The 13,131-nt window shown below is 35.4% G+C and overlaps 1 long non-coding RNA gene across 1 annotated transcript; it reads left to right on the top strand.

The window, feature by feature from the left end:
* The first annotated feature begins 213 nt into the window (after positions 1-213).
* Positions 214-11,425, top strand: LOC139985071 (uncharacterized). Its single transcript, XR_011799272.1, has 6 exons — positions 214-1,266; positions 4,288-4,343; positions 6,698-6,948; positions 9,875-10,090; positions 10,853-10,914; positions 11,291-11,425. It is a non-coding gene; the product is annotated as an uncharacterized lncRNA (long non-coding RNA).
* The last annotated feature ends 1,706 nt before the right edge of the window (positions 11,426-13,131 follow it).

The raw sequence follows: 13,131 nt of genomic DNA, 5'->3' as shown, positions 1-13,131 counted from the left end.
TTTGACCTCAATTTGACCTCTGGTGACCTTTACTTGTTTTGGGGATTTTTAGTTTCGATGCTATTTTCATATGTCAAAGGTACCTTCTGATCCTAAATGTCAATGGGTTGACCCCCGTGTGACCTTTGTGTGCGAATTTTTTTTTTTACAGTTTGAATTTTTACAGTTTTCATGCTCAATTTAGGTCTCAATGATCAAAAATGTCAATTGGTTGACCTCCGGGTGACCTTCGTGTGTTAAGTTATGTATACCATTTAAAAGTCAACTTTTAGACATTTAATGCAATTAAATCCCAATGCCAAAGTGTGACATGGATGGTATTTTGGGACAAGTTGTGAATGGGGTGGTGGAACATTTTCAAATTTAACGGTAATGTTATCTGTGATCACCAATGTTATCATATCTGTTGACCAGCTTGTAGGTGACCGTATATTTCTTACATTTTCGACGCCATGTTAAAATCTCAAAAGTGCATTTTTATCAAAATCCCATCACAATTTGTGATCACAAAAGTGTTGGCTATAGTGTTGGTTACTTTATGGGTACATGTAGGACCACAATTACTTGACTATTTGAGAGCCCAATCTTGCTTGATAATATTATGTGTATTGTCATATAGCCCTACGCAAGGAACCACAGTGCCCTTGGGCTCTTGTTATTTACCCATATATACTTTTAAAAAACCTTGTTCTATGAAAATTCATATAGTTATTCCAATTATCATCATAACAGCACCTAAGTTAAACAAATTCAACTTCTCCTATCAGGCTTCTTACAAGAACAGGGTGGCTTTGAACACCTTGATGAATGACAGTACACATATGTATACTTGACTACACCTTACCAATTACTAAGAAAATTCACTGGAAGTTCACATAAACTAGACGACGTCATGACCAACGATCAGTACTTGATATCACTAATTTTCCTGATGAGTGAAACAAACCGACCCTGCCAAAGAAAATTGTTCTCTTAAGCACAAACAATGTCTTGTGTGGTACCATTTTTCCTCAATTTCAAGACTCCACATATAGTGACACTACTTTATCTTAATCCAGCTGCACTTGTCAGTAATGTGATTTAAAATAACCATTAAGGCAAGCCAAGGTCCTGAAGTTCATCACCTTTTGGAGTCACATCGAGGTACACTTTTCTGGTGAAACCACTTCAGATGGCAGAGATGACAACCTCATCACTTTGCATTTGAATCTCCAGTAGAGAGGAAGAGAAGATTGCATTCCAGAGGACCTCAACACAATATCAAAGGTAAGGTTTATTGAATTTTCCTACTTTCAGTAGTACATGTCTATTTGTAATTCAGACCATAATGATCATATAGCACACAATAAGCTTATATATGTTTTATTAGCTTTCATAATACTGATTCGATTACTTTGAAACTACTGATATTCTTTTACTACGTCGTCCATGTATCTATATGACTTGCATTTGATTATCCTGTTTGAATTGCATTACATTGCATTACTATTGCATTACAATGAAACATGTTTGTTTTCGGGTCGTTGTTATACAGATCTCAGTACCCCATGACTTACCATTTGTGATAAAAATATTAAAAACTTCCTTGTTTAATAAGTAATATACATATCATACATACATTTTTTGTATTTAGCAGAATATGTGCACAAACCAATATAAAATAATAAGCTATCAGCTTTCGGAGTAAGGCTGTTATTAAGTACAATAGGGCACATTAGACGATACCGAATGATATTACCAGTAACAGCTACAACCAACTAAAGAACATATGTTAAGATTACACATTAATTGTTCTATTATTGATATTGTGTCATCGGTAATTGCAAAAACGTGGAGCTATTCGGTTGAAGCGTTTTGTAGACGTTAGGTAGAACATATATGACTGTGGCCCAATAGCAAACTAGAATTGTCTTAACATATGTTTCTGCATGCAACCGTTCCTGCGATAATATTCTGTGTATTACAGAGATGTGTGCGCATACTTTGGTGCCACAACCGCCCCATACTAAACACATCTCAATATTTTTTCACTAGTTTTGTCAGAAATAGCTTGATTACAGACTGATTGACATGTGTTATTTTTTGGCCAAAAGTAACCAGGGTGTGGTTTAGCACTTAAGATACGAACCAATGAGATTACTAGCCATACATTTTTGGCTTCTTCAAATGCATGCGCCTCCATATCAGGTAAACTAAAGCAAATATGGCTTAAAATAGTGATTGAGTAGCATACTTCATGAATGCTGTTATGTAGTGAATATATTACCTGCAAGTTATACAGATTCAAAGATACGCTAACTGGTTCAAAAATTGCTAGATAAAAGATATCATATATCATTAAAATAATTTATGTCCATGATACTTTCAAAACCCGAGCTTGAAATAACAATTATATGGTGCTTTTAATGAAGACAAAATGCTGGAATTTGATAATTGACAAAAGAGGAAAAAGGCCTTGAAGGGTTACAATGTTAAATGCTTTGTTAAACCGATATGCACGGTAGGAGCCAAGGGGAGAGGGGCCCACTGGTCCTTTTTTCCAAAATAGCAAATGTGCCTTACTGGCCCAAAAAAATTGGCCCTTCTGTTTAAAATCTGGTTTTGGATTTCGTAAGCCTTTGTCTATTGAATATTTCATTTTAATATTTATTTATAGTTTGTACATGCTATTTTTAAAATGGCATCTCATATCTTTTTGTAGCACAACCACAAGAAATATAATTGATAGCATACTAACACATCAAATAATCATACATATTTAAGTTATCGGACAATGTACGTGTACCAGCTTATAGCATAACGAGTTGTGATTGTGTATGAAAAAGACTCTCTTTGATGTTTCACACCCCTACCCTCCCGATATATTGCATAATGTCGAAAATAGTACAACATTAATTCCCGTACCAAAATTACTGAAACGTCATTGACCAAAACGAAATATAACATGGTGGTACCCACGAATCAACCTAAATATATATTTGCAACGGCTCATAACGAAACATGTTAGCTATTAACTGATTAGTTGAAGTGTTAAACGAAGTTCCTGATTCAGAGTAACCCCACCCACCCCCACCAGGAAAAAATTAACTCAAATTTCTGCAAATCAATGACGAAATATGAGCGATCATGCCAAATGAAAGAAAAACTACTGATATAGAATACCATTATTTGTTTTGCACATCTAAAAACATGGTTCCACGCATGAAAATTACGCAAGTGATAACTGTTTGTAAGTTGTGCAAAAAATAATAACATAAGAAAGCTGTTGATGAATTACACAATGTAAATATGTGTGCATAACTTCTATGTATTAACATTCATGTTAGCCGTTTAAGTGATCAATATTAGGTTTGGAATTGAAAACATCAGAAGTGAAATATCGAACTTCGGCCAAATCCATATTACAACAACACTATTAAGAAGAGCCAATGAAACATTCAGAGAAAAACATATCAACAATTAATGTTTTAGTTGTTCACGTTCAACTTGATAGAAAAGGGATGGGGTGTGGGGGGGGGGGGGGGTGGGCACATGTGCCATAGTGATCCATACAATGCTTATCTGACATTGCTAATTCTATTCTATTCTATGTCATGTGGAAGCCTAAGACCACCTTGGTAAAGTGGAGAATAATGTGGTTCTCTGAAAGAGTCAACGGTCAGTGGAGGTCAAGAAGGTTTGAAGTTTACATTTTGCCAGCCTGTGAATTGAATGATTTAGATCCAGCATAGCTCAATTGGTTCCCATGGAGAGTTTATGGCCAGGCGTGCTGGAAAAAATGCATACAAACTAGTGATACTACTGGTTATAACTAGCCCTGACATGCTGTCGCGCCATCAAATTGTAATAAAAATTGCAAATGATATATCCACTATTGCGTGTCACCAGGGAGTTGTTATGGAACAACTCCCTGGTGTCACTATATCAAGTTCTGTTTCATGAATGAGGAGGGGTGATTTATGATGTAATTTACTCGCAGGAAATTAGGTAAGCCCACAGAATGTAAATGAACCAAAATTGTAGCCAGTTTTCCATGTGTGGATGACGCTTATTTTTATTCCTTACTAAGTTCTCCTGTAGAAAAAGAATTTATTTCTGACTTCAGCATTCCACATCATTTTTACAAGATGGTGAGATACAAGTCACCATACTTGCAAAATGACTGAATTATATAACTTGAAGGCCATAAAAGGGAGAGATTTTAAGTGTTATCTAATATTGTTGCATGTTAACATGTCAAATGACCAGGAACAAAAGCAGCATATGTTCGTTTTCTTCACTTTACAGCTCCTGCAACAAAACACAGAAAAGATAACCTACATATTCGTCGCTACTTCAAAACAGTAAGTATAAAAATGTGTTACTTGCTCTTTCCTACTTTCATAGTATTTCAAAAGGAACTGTTTGCCACAATTTAACAAAAAGCATTGGATGGTCCTAATCCTCCAGACTGTTAAAAATACTAATTGTTAGTACTGTTATTTTACAAACCATCATTATTATTCTTAGAAAGCACATGCTGTTTTGAAATGAAGCAATGCTTTCCAACAATAACGCAATGAAGTTTTAATAGTGTCTGCAGTGCAAACACACCTTTCTGGAAAAATGCATGTTTGCTGCTATAATGATGACACAATACTGTGAAATAAATCACCGACAAAACCCTTGCCTGCCATTTCTTTTTGTTAAAAACAGCTTGGTGTTTACGCTCGCTCACACATGATTTAATCGTAAAGTCAACAACACAACATGAAAACCCACACTCAAGGACAACCACCTAGCTAGCTAAAAAATCTCGGTTCTCAGCGTGCTCATTTTCGCACAGCTGTGTATTTGTATATTTTTTTTCTCAGCTAAGTGTTGCGTTACACGGTACTGTGGGAAAAGTGACCAAACATTGACCACGGAGTTGTTATGGAAGAACTCCCGGCATTGACAACTCCTGCGGTGTTTTCCTAATATATACCTAAATAGAAAGGCAGGAGGAACAGATTTGCGTTATAGTAACGACCATGCCAATCTATCTTGTTAAAAGATGACGATAAATTTACGACTACTTTTTAATAGCAAAAGTTTGGAACGCAACTGACTTCAAGTAGGACATAGTGCCATGTGGGTTATTTTTGAACAACTATGGTCTGTTTATAGCTCCATGGAACAACTAACAGACTTTAACAGATTTTAGGGAATTAATGAAATGACTAACAAGATAAAAAGATTAGGCATATGAACCAATCGGGGAGGGAGGAGGGGATGGGGGTATATTAGCATGATATTGCGTGGGTTCCATAAACCATTTGTCAAGGCAATATAATAGGATGATGACAACACAAACAATCTTGCTTCACGGTTAGTATTATTGTTATCATGGTAATATATGCAGGAGAAGCTTTTTCACGGAATTCCCTGATTTCTTTTCTAATTTACACCTCTCAATTTCCGTGAATTTCAAACAACAGCGTTACTGTAATACCCAAAAATTTATCTTGATTTTCATAACGTTGCCAACAATATTGCAACGATAATTCATGTTTCCCATGATTTTCAACATTTTAGTAGCATTAGAGTAGTAACAACTCAGGAAGGTTAGTGCTATAGCTACGGAATATTTTTCAAGATTTAAACTGACCATTGGGTACACTTAATGAACAGTACCATATTAATTATGGGTCGCCATGATTGACAGAATGAAGTAGCATAAAAGCAACATACTATAGCAAACATTTTACTATTAAACGTATTATTTGAGTGTGGAAATAAAGAGAGTGGATTGGTGTAACACTTTGAAAATGTATAACTTTTGTTTCTTTTCTTAGCCAATAGTAGGTCTACTTTTTATAGTAATTAATTTGAGTGATAAAATGTTGTAAAAATTAATCAATTTCGTAGCTACAATTTATACACGACAAACAGCCCTCGCAACACCAATAAGAGCCCCGCCCTTCCAAAAAAGAAATATATTTTGAGCCCTTCATGTCACCTTTAAATTGTGATAAATGACAAAAGAAGGAACATAGTTTGGTAGAATGAGGCGATGATGTAACATTTAGGCTGTGGAATTTACTTATATGGTTGCACAACACAAGAAAATCGTTAACAAACTTGCATAATTTCACTGGTTGTGCAAACTGGAATAATTGACATACCTGTGCACATTTGGTAATTTTGTTGAATTTATATACAACATTGCTGAGATATTTGTCTTCATATTCTGAACATTAATATGTTGCACAATGTTCTTCGCATTTGGAATAACAATTTACATCCTACATGTATACACAATTTAATTATCATGAATTGTTCTTCTTTGGAATTAAATTTCAATAAAAGCTGCCAGGAGATATGATATACATTTCTTTAGAGTGTAACAAATACAGCAACAATTTTTAGCAAAGGCAGCCATCATTGAAAACCTACAATATTTAAGGACAACAAAGCGTAACTTTGACAAAGAAATAAATACTATCATGTTGCCACAAGTATATTACCAAAAAAGAACATCACAGGTTACTATCACAAATAAAGCACACCTTAGGAATGTTTTACGCGATACAGATTCAAAAACACACAGGGCGTTCGAACAAAAAATACAACTAAGATGATTGCATTAATTGACAATGGAAATAATGATTAGATGGTGATGGAGATATGCTACCACATTTTAAAAATCTTCCTATATTTTTCATTTGCATTTCAGAAATGGCATCAAAACCTTACACATTGTATGTCCTGACGGAACCTACCAGCAGAGGATGCAACGCGGCATTCTTTGCCCTCTCTGCAAGCCAAGATATCCTTGAGGGATATATACAGAACCCTGGCACGCACAGCTCTAACTTGGCAACTAAAATATAAAAAAACAAATTCTTCGTCATCCACAAATACAGTATCAATACCAACCAGGAGGATAACACATTCCGACTGACACTGTATGAAGACTCTTCAAAGGTAACTTCTGATGCAGTTGATTGATAAGATATGGCGGTTATTAATACCTTGTGTTGCTTTGATCAAATCAATATTCTTAAAACAGTGTATTTGGCGATGAAATGTAAGATATAAGTAACACGTATATCACGTCAAAAAAAACCCACAAGAACAAGAATCACCTCATACAACTGCATCTACAGCAGACATGTCAAATGTTCAAACCCTGAACCACATTTCACTAAAACGGCAAATGAGGAATCAATCTTTGCCAAATGCAGGAATCACTATCTTTTATACAACCAAAACCCTTACGGCTATGGGATCTACCAAAAAAAAAAATTGGTGCCTGATTAGAACATTTATGAATTTCAAAAATTTTAAAAAAACATTCTACATAGCAAACCATCTTCTAAAACAGTTTCATATTCAATGAGATGAAAGATAAATGCAGTACCTACATCATTCCCAAAGAACATTGATTTGATGTATACTTAACTTAACACATACATCTAAAAAAAATTACTTCACTTAATACTAACAAGTGCGGTTAAATATATTAAAGGGCATGGCAGCACTGTTTTATCATTACACAACAACAGTCCACACGTACAACTATTTCAAGCACTGGTACATGAACACTTAATAATAAATACCATAGGGGATGCACTGTAATGATCTCATGACGCGTGATATACAGGTCCAAATCATTGACATATTCCACCACACTTGAAGAGTATTAAATAGTACATTCGCAAAAAAATGACTCAAGATCAAGCTAACGCTGCAAACAATATGCTTCAGAAATATTGCCGAACCATTAAAAACAAGCCTCAATGCACCAATCTGCGTTATTCTCGAAATTTCTCCAATGGTAGGATACTATAACAATAACAACAAGCTTAACTGTACAGTTTCAAAGTAGAAAAATTAAAATTGAAATAAATTACGACATTTTCTAATTGGCGTATTTTGAATCTCTGATATCAATACATGATAGGAACCTTGTGTTTATAAATAAAAGACAAGATCATTTGAATACAAGATAACAAAATCAGCCGAAGTGTTGGACCGCGCGACGGTACAGTACGCAATTTATTAACCTACGATATCCATACGTAAAAACCCAAGAAATGTTGGCGTTCCCCGATGCCTGTGAATCATATCCACATAGACTACAGATTTAATGATTGGGGTAAAATCAGAACTTTCATCGTGCGACTTTCACAATGGATAGGTCTGAATAACGTTATAAACACACGGATGATTGATGCAGTGCCTTAGACTTATAAGACAATGCATCTATATGCGTGTACAACCAGGGAGTTGTTATGGTACATAACAACTCCCTGGTACAACAATGGGGATGTTATTTTCCACACTTGAAAACATATAGGATGCACCGGATCCATAGCACATGAAATATAGCCGTATAAAACCGGCCGGAAATCATTTATCATTACACACAAAAGAATCAGTAATAAGATGTACAAGTATGAAACAAGAAGCAAATCTTAGGTGAGGTATACGCATATTATAAAGAGGGTGAAATTAAGCACCCATTTTGAGAAAATGAAATTAACATGTTAAGCCTAATTTTTCCTTACTTTCAATGTCTTCATTAATTTTTGGAAATAGTTTACATTGATTTAAGTTAATACCAACACCTTTTTAAGGAATAATTCAGGCCAGATTTAAAAAAAGAAGCGGCCAGATTTTAAAAAGATCTGGCCCTATTTTAAAAATATCTCGCCGGAACCGGGACCGGATAATTGCTCACTATTTGCCCGGATAGTCCGGCCGGACCGGATATCCAATGCATCCCTAAAACGTATTACAACTCCCATTCGAGCGCTTCTTCATTATTTTATTCTTTGTTTACGTCAAACCTGTAACAACCACACACGCAATGTTTCGCTACCATATACGGTAAGCCTACGTGTGTGTATTTTTTTACTGCAATATATCACAATTAACGGATCTATTTTTAGCGCCAATTGAAAGATAAACATGACTTCGTTGATTCATTGATTCTGAATAGGAGGTCTGTAGAGCAAAATGTGATAAGTAGTAAATGGTTCAATGTGTCTATAGAAGACACACATATCGAACGTATATAAGCCTTAATTAGGCCTACATAGTAACTGACGATCCAAATTCGAAACAAATAATACAAAATAGGCTCATTTTTGTCGTTTGTGATTGCATAATGATACAAAAATAGATAGACACGGGAAAACTTCGTAAAAAGACAGCTCAACGCAATATGCTTCTTTCAGCAGCTTGCCACTAAATATCGCAAAATATAACAGAATCTCACACAACTACACTAGCAACGAGCTACACTAAAAACAAGACCTGTTTCAAATTCGTAGGAATTCTTGACAAAAAACCCTCTGCAATACAACATTCAGCACAAGCAATGTTTATTTACGGTGCATAAGCAAATTCGAAACTTGCTAAATATTCTCGGCCAAACGATTTGACATTTACCAACGATTTACCACTACTTCATCAATGTACTGGTTCACATTTATCGTTGTCTGATATTATGTGTCAATGACCCAATACCGACATAGAATACCATTTTGCAAGACACATCTGCCACTAATGTAAAACATAGCCAAGAACGCTCAACACCATTTTACTGAAACACGGTAAAGTAATCATCACAACAATACATGCTGTTACATCACTCATTGTTCGCTTTTATGCGTGCTACAAGATATAGTAGCCTCGTAGATGCATTTGAAAATTTTGATTTACAATACGATTTCAGAAACGATGTAAATACATGATGTTTTTATAATTATGATATATCCAAGTCTGAAACTAGTACCGACTCCCCCACCCCCCCCCACCCCACCAAATATGACACCAAATGATCTTTGCACATTTTCATTACCACGCAACTAACTTTTCACAAACTGGCAAATTTTCTTACCAGGTATTCCCATTAAGAACGGGGAAAACATGGAAAAGACAGGACTTTCTCCTGGAGGATCCCACCACCAAAACCAAAATAGGCTGCAAGCTGTGGGGACAACATGCAGATAGGGTAACCACAGCAGATGCGGGGGCATCTGTAAGTCTGACAAACGTTGAAGTGGACATATACAATAACAAGACCAGTATAAAATCCACGGATTTAACAATGGTCAAGGTACAGTTATTTTCGTTCACCGTTTTAAAAAAAAAAACATTACTGCACTAACATGTAGTTTCATGACTAACAAAACCACAAATTATGCTGCATGACATAGTTGATTATTATATTTCCTTCCACACTAAACAAAATTGTTCTGAGCAAAAGTTATTTTACACGGCATAAAAAACATATATTGACATTAACAAGAAATTCATATGAGGTGGTTTTTCCATGTGTTAAGGAATTACATAACAATAAGATATGAATGTTACCAAAACAAAACCCAATAAAGTAGTACACTACACACTGTTCATACAATTTGTTAACAAAATAGTAGCAATGGCCTGATAATTATTGGGGTGAATTCAAACCACAACAAATGATGGCAGCACAAATTACAACATGACATTTAAAAAACACATCCAACAGCTCTCCAACAATATGATAAGACACCACACTCACAATGACTGTATCTGACACCAAAAGCTGTGTTCTGCTATCACCCAAAATGTGGAAGACTTGCTCCTACACTTTAGCACACTACATGGCAGAAACTTCTTAAACGTACACGTTATGATTGAAATAAGAAAGATTAACATGCACCTATTAAGACAGGAATTTCAATTAAAACGGCACCAAAACCAATTACTAACAGTTATGTACCAACATCAATCCATCCTTTGAAAAAGACATTATTTGACGTTGATAGCAGGTTTGTCTCCTTGTCCTTTACCATACCACACTAAGAAATTTTACTTATTTTATTACCTCTTCTAGATACACGAATCCATGGCAGCTTCGGGAGGAAGACACATGGTACTTGGGGTGGATGAAGATGAGTAAGTATACAGATCTCGTTTAAAACATTTCCTAACATGTAGCTACAAAATCCACATGAGAAAAAATTCATTGTTTGGGATATTTATGATGTGTCGGATTCTTCAGATATAAGAAGAAACTAATTGACAAAGATATGATTCGCATTGCACTAAATAACCGAAATATACTATTTTATACACCAGATTAGTTTTTTTTGGGGGGGGGTAGGTATATCAAGCTTCAAAATTTCTATAACCAAACAGTTTTATTTTATTTTAATTTCAAAATTACGATAGAAAATAGAACAACGGATGGCACTCTTTGCTTCATGAATATAACGGTTTCTGCAAAAGTTAGCAACCACTACAAGATTTTCAACAATTTCTTCCTAAACAGAGACCACATCACCCTCATCACAGAGACTGGAGAGGAGTTAGTAGTGCAAGCAGACCTCATCGCCGAAATGAATATGAGCGTGGAGGAATTCACAAACAAGACGCCAATTCAAGACACTGCGACAACCGACAAGGGCAAAATGACAACCGACAAGGGCAAAATGATTAAAGTAGAATTAGATTCAGATACTGAATAAACCTACAGCCCATCAACATATTAACTCTTGTTTTGTTTTATCATTGTGTTATATTAAACGAAAGGGCAATAAACAAAAAAGAACTCGAAAGCCAACCGATTTGCTTCACCTTCATAATACAAATCCAGGGACATCTTCCCTACAAGATGATCATCGTACACTATAATCACAAGAATTTAGAAATAATAAAACTACCTTCCGTTTGCATTGACGTCACAATTGAAACATGATGGTCCACCATAATTCTAACAAAAATAATGATAACTAAATAGCATTGAATGCTTCCTTCTCCGCCACCCAAACAATTGGAAAACACCGCAAAGACAAATGATTCGTTTTCTAGCAATTCAAAACCTAACATTCTAACCATTTCTCCAACAGGATATAACATATTGGAAAAACTTTGAAAATCAACCGATCACAAATAGCTCACATGTTAATATATACATCATCGCTAAAAACAAGTTATAGAGAAGCGTTAGTACCAGTCAATATTTTACAAATTATCCAAATTACATGGTGTTATAGGCGTATTGAACATATTGTTAAGAGATTACACATATGTGAAAAAAACATAATACGTTACCACAGAAAACACCCCTTCGTTGAAAGAGCATGCAAAGAATAACGAAAAGGGTTACATCCAAATGGCTGCGACGTTTCCTATACCTGCTCCAAATCAAACTAAATACGCAAACACTGCAATCCCATAAAACCCCTACACTCTAAGAAAATATGGTTCCACATAGAACCAAAACTGGTTCTTGGACTTGTCCCGTATGCAGAACCTTCAATGGTTCTTAACGAGAACCCTTTTCATGGTGGTTCTCATAAGAACCCTACGAAATGGTTCTCGAAAGAACCATAAAAGGTTCTTTCACCTTGTCCCGTATGCAGAACCCCTAAGGTTCTATCAAGAACTTTTATGACTAAGGTTCTTTTGAGAACCCCTTTGAATGGTTCTCGAAAGAACCATAAAAGGTTCTTTCACCTTGTCCCGTATGCAGAACCCCTAAGGTTCTATCAAGAACTTTTATGACTAAGGTTCTTTTGAGAACCCCTTTGAATGGTTCTCGAAAGAACCATAAAAGGTTCTTTCATTTTGTCCCGTATGCAGAACCCCTAAGGTTCTATCAAGAACTTTTATGACTAAGGTTCTTTTGAGAACCCCTTTGAATGGTTCTCGAAAGAACCATAAAAGGTTCTTTCATTTTGTCCCGTATGCAGAACCCCTAAGGTTCTATCAAGAACTTTGATGACTAAGGTTCTTTTTGAGAACCCCTTTGAAATGGTTCTCACCAGAACCATAAAAGGTTCTTTCAATTTGTAGCTGTGTGCAGAACCCTTAAGGTTCTACCGAGAACCTTTTCAAATATGGTTCCCAGGGGAACCCCTTTGAAATGGTTCTCAAAAGTTCTTTGGAAGGTTCTTACTTTTTACTGTTCACAGAAGCCATGAAGACCAGAAAATAGTATTAAGTTGCAGCTATTGTGAGATGTGTACAATTTTTGCTTAAAAATAATGTCAGAAGTCTGATGATGTTCTGTCAACTTGCAAATAACTTTATTCACTTTAAAATTCAGCAAACCACGAAACAAACAAATCTTGTCAATTATCTATTGCATGAAATATCAATTAGATTCAA

This window comes from Apostichopus japonicus, chromosome 17 (assembly GCF_037975245.1).
Source record: "Apostichopus japonicus isolate 1M-3 chromosome 17, ASM3797524v1, whole genome shotgun sequence".
NCBI lineage: Eukaryota > Metazoa > Echinodermata > Holothuroidea > Aspidochirotida > Stichopodidae > Apostichopus > Apostichopus japonicus.
Note: the sequence above shows the minus strand (reverse complement) of the source record. Positions and strands in the feature narration are given on the sequence as shown.